The sequence below is a fragment of the Charadrius vociferus genome, unplaced genomic scaffold, assembly GCF_000708025.1.
Source record: "Charadrius vociferus isolate BGI_N301 unplaced genomic scaffold, ASM70802v2 scaffold186, whole genome shotgun sequence".
Lineage (NCBI taxonomy): Eukaryota > Metazoa > Chordata > Aves > Charadriiformes > Charadriidae > Charadrius > Charadrius vociferus.
Window position 1 is genome coordinate 1,916,995 of NW_009648793.1, and position 5,294 is coordinate 1,922,288.

Consider the following 5,294-nt stretch of genomic DNA (forward strand, 5'->3'; position numbering starts at 1 on the left):
ATGAAGGTTTCTTTCTAATACACTGGGTAAGATCCAGATTATGGATCTGGATCTATATGAACACATGTACAGCACATGTGGACAGCTGTTATGAACAGCATATATAAAAGGAGTTGGGACTAAACCTCTGTCCCTTCAGCTGTTTTATACAGCCTTTTAATTTCTGCTGCCTGAGGTACAGAAGTGCTCCCTTGGCTGATGGTAATACTAACACTCTTCTCTATGGGACCAACCTGGAGGGCACAGCATCATTTCTTCCACACAGGATATTTTGATGTATACCCACCATACCTGGACTCATGCAAACATTTCCTTTGGTTTTGACCCTCAAGAGGGTCTGCACACACTGCATGTTCCAGGTTCAGAAAACTTCCATTATTTAAAACAGAACTATAGAAGCCATGGAGTTAGAAACCACAGATTTTCATAATGTTAGCATGAAAAAATAAAACTGACTCAAAGTCCTATGATCTAACGAAGTATGACATAAGGAAGGCAGCTTGGCTTGCACTTCACTGCGATTACAATTCCATTCCAGGTTAAGCCTAAATCTGTGCATCTACACCTAGCATTAGGATGATAACCTTCTCTCCTCCCTTACAACTCCCCTGGACTTTGTTCGATACCCCGAGTGACCTGCTTCAGTTCATTAAAACAGCAGAAGCCCTGCCAAATCCAAGACAGTAGGTAACTTCCTGTTGGTCTAATGAGCTGAAGTAGCTCACGTAAGAATTGCACGCACACTATTAGAAGTGTTGGAGAGGGATCAAAACTCAGTCCTACCAGTTTGGATAGGCTAAAACTGTTGTGAATCTACAGCCTGAGACTTCTCAACTCTGCTAAGTTCTCCAGGCACACGTCATTTGTCTTAACAATTCAGTTTGCAAACAGATTGCATCTCAGACTTCCCCAGCAAGGCACGCTTTGTTTATCTACAAACAGCAAGAGCCAGCATGGACCCACCCCTGGCTCTGCTGCAGTCCTTCAACTTAGAGCAGGAAAGGGATCGAGCTTCCAAGTTGAATTAAATGTAAGATCTGAAAATATCAGAGCTGCCTTCCCAGAGTGTTTACCCTTCCTTTCATCTTCAGACCAGTATGTTAACCTTTCTTTTGGGAAGCAAAGGAGAGCTCAACTTGGTGCTGCCATTTCATCAGAAGTGGGATCTTAATGGTTGAAATAGAGAGTGCTTGACATTTTATACTGAAATTTTGTGGTTTCTGAGTCTGTTATAAACTCTTAATAAATTTTTTTAATCTTATGAAAAATCAACTTGTGGCTTTCATGTTTTATGCATTTTCTGATTATATAACAGTTGCATAAAAATAAGTACTAAGATATATCCTTCATTACATATATGTAAAGCACCAACTATGTATTTGCCAACAGTATATGCTGAATCCTAGTCTAACCATTAACACACATAAGGATCAGAATATTAGGAGGTGAGTTTTAAGTTACGTGTAGATATTCAAATTATTTCTGTTTAAATGCAGATTCCTTCTTTTCCCCCAAACACTGGAAGACCAAATCAAGATTTCATTTTCTCAAAATATTAATGATATCCAAAAAAGCAATTAAAAAAACCTAGTCAGCTTCAAAAGAACTAAATTCAGCTATACGAGTCACCACATTGTATCTGTAAAATAAAAAAGCTTTAGATGTTTTTAAAGTATCACAGTACTGTTTATCATTTGATTTCTCTCCTACTTTCCTACTTTAGTAGGCCTTTCTAAGCATTTTCATAAGTGCATACAAGTTTTACATGCACGTTTTTGTATCAAAGATTGCTATAATACTGAGTGACAGTGGAAGACTACTTGCATGTTGCATATTACTAGTTATGGTTATGGCAGGACATAGAATAGTTTGGGTTGGAAGGGACCTTTAAAGGTAATCTAGTTCAAAGCCCTGCAATGAGCAGGGACATCTTCAACTAGATCAGGTTGCTCAGAGCCCCGTCCAACCTGACCTCGAATGTTTCCAGGGATGGGGCATCTACCACTTCTCTGGGCAACCTGGGCCAGTGTTTCACGGCCCTCATCATAAAAAATTTCTTTCTTCTATCTAGCCTGAATCTGCCTTTTTTTAGTTTAAAGCCATTAGCCCTTGTCCTGTCACAGCAGGCCCTGCTGAAAACTAGTCCCCATCTTTCTTGTAGGTGCCCTTTATGTACTGAAAGGCCCCAGTAAAGTCTCCCTGGAGCCTTCTCTTCTCCAGGCTGAACAACCCAGCCTTACTCCCTCTCTCAGCCTTACTTCACAGGAGAGGTGTTCCATTCCTCTGATCATCTTCGTGGCCCTCCTCTGGATGCATTCCAACAGGTCCGTGTCTTTCCTGTGCTGAGGACTCCAGAGCTGGACACAATACTCCAGGTGGGGCCTCACGAGAGTGGAGTAGACTGGCAGAATCACTTTCCTCAACCTGCTGGCCACACTCATTTTGATGCAGCCTAGGATGTGGCTGGCTTTCTGAGTGCACACTGTCAGCTCATGTCCAGCTCTTCATCCACCAGTATCCCTGAGTCCTTCTTGTCAGGGCTGCTCTCAATCCCTTCATCCCCCAGCCTGTATTGATACCAGGGGCTGCCCCGACCCAGGTACAGGACCCTGCACTTGGCCTTGTTGAACCTCATGAGGTTCACATGGGCCCACTGTTTGAGCTTGTCCAGGTCCCTCTGGATGCCATCCAGTCCCTCAGGCATGTCAACTGCTCCACTCAGCTTGGTGTCCGCAAAATTGCTGCGGGTGCACTCAATCCCCCTGTCCATGTCATTAATGAAGATACTGAACAGTACTGGTAGCATACATCTGCTTTCATATTGTGAGGGCCCTGAGGGCATCACCAGGCCTGACTGCCCCTGCCCAGGGCTAACACACCCTGCCCAGCACCCCCTGTCAGCCCCCTGGGGACATCAGGCCCTGCCCCAGCTCCCCACAGCCCTGCCCAGCCCAGCCATGGGCCCCGCTGACCTAGGCCTACCTGCAGGCTGACAGCCCAGCCCAGCCTCAGCCTGGCCCAGCCTCGGCCTGGCCCCACCCTGAAGCTGCCTGATGCCCGGGGCTGGGGTTGCCCCCATGCCCCCAGGCCCACCTGACTCCCCGGCTCAGACAGTAGGAGAGGCCCCAGCTGCAAGGCCCAGCCCAGCCCTTCCCTCGGGTTGCCTCTGCCGCTCCCCACGTCCCAGTCCCTGAGAGCCACCGGCCCCAGCTGCACCCTGAATCATGAAAAATGATGCAAGTTAAAAAAAAAAAAAAAAGAAAAGAAAGTGAAAGAAATGCAATTTTTTTCCCAGGAAACATACGCATTTTTTCAATATCAGGCATATGCACACCTCAAACCTGCAGGATATATAAAGCTTCCCCCATTCAGACTTCTCTTATCTGATATCTAAAAGTGCCCTGTGCCGGTTTTATTTGGTTTTGGTTTTTGTTTGGGTTTTTTTTTTTTGGTGGTGGTGTGTTGTTGTTTGGTTTTGGTTTGTTTTCTTTTTTTTATAGCATTTACGGTTTTTATACTTACATAAGTGTTTATCTCCCTTCAGCTCCACCGAGTGTCAAGAATTCTTAGCCATTTCTAACACTGCAGTACACTTTTCATAATAAATGTGAAAGACAATCAATTATTTCAGAAATCATTTTTAAATACCACAATTTCCTCCATAAAATTCAGCTTATAAATAATTCTGTGAGAACCAAATCTTCTTCAGTTCCCTCAGATGTTGATGCAAAGAAACACAAAAACTGCCAGCTTGAACAATCCATTTTGCTCAGACAATTCTGAGAATAAAATTTAATACCTTGAGAAAGCAGAGAAAGTGACAGGAAAAAGTTACTAGAATGAAGGGTAAATTGTGTATTTTAAGACTTCTCTCAAAAACTAAACAGGTTTTAAGACACCTCCTCCTCTTTACCCCAAACACCGTAACTTCAGATACCAATCAATTAGGTTTCCTATATTCAGAGGTCTCACTTATGAAGTAAAGCTTAAATGTTTCAGTTTTTCTTCAGTACAAAAGGACTTCATGAGTGAGTTGCTTGGCCAACACCTATTTTTTTTTCTATATTTGATGTAATTCTATATAGGTGACTGTGAACACTTATGTAGCAATAAAAAAAAAACCAAAACAAACAGGCAACAGGATGGGAAACTATTATAAGCGCTGGCATTTCTATGACAGATTTTTCATTTGGAAGCTCACGTTTTACTCGTTATTCTCCAAAGCTAGTTAATACAGCTTAAAGGGAAATTGTAATCTTTCTGTTTATAAACAAAGAATCATGGACTAAAAGTAAGTTTAGCACCTTCCCATTTAGCAGTGGGTCACCACTGTATTATGAAAAAAGTTTCAGATCACCGCAGAGATTCCAGATATGGCACCAGGAGTGGAAGACAGTCCAGTCCACCCAACTCAAGGAAGTTAATAATTTCCTAGAGAAAACGTTATGAGGGAAGTTTGTTTACAGAGCAACAGAATAACCTGAAATTTGATACTGCAGAATTCTTCAGTTCAGCAAACAAAACCCTAACAAGAAAGCAGGAACGTGGAAATAGATAAATTCCACAGATTTTTTTTTTTTTTTTTTTTACTTTTAAAGAACAAAGGCAAATTGGCTGGTCAAGTGTTGCTATAGAGACTTCCCATTAAAAATTAAAATCCAGAAATAGAAAGTCTATTATTTGCTAAAAGATACTTCAGATTTGATTGCTTTAATCTAAAAATTACCAATTTTTATCATAATTTAAATCATGAAACAAGAAACACTGACTTAAAAATAAAAAAATGGATCTTGACCTTACGCTGTATTTGTAGTTTCAATTTCCTAAATGTGACTTAGTTTTCCAAAAGATTAATTCTTGCTGATGCATCACATTTCGCTAAATGAGAATAGAATATCTCAATATTTATTAAGGTCTGTGTATATGGTATTTCATACATTTATTCAAATGTCCGTATTGTACATTTTAGTTACACTGAAACAATGAATCTTAATAGATAATTTATCTTGAATTGTGATATTTCTTCTTGCATGTAAATGGAAATTGTAATCCCTCTAAATTGCACAAGAGCATCACTTCAAAATTAAATGTATTAGAACTTCTTTAACATGAATACACAAGAAAGTAAATTTATCAACAATGTTCTACATTAAAAACTAATTTATTTTTAAAGAAAGTTTTATCGACAATTTTTGCAGGCATTGTGTCCTTCTAGATTTTAGAACACCTATATCATACAATGTTTAAGAGTCATTCTTAGAAGCAGATTAAGACTTTTTCATTGGTCTTTACAA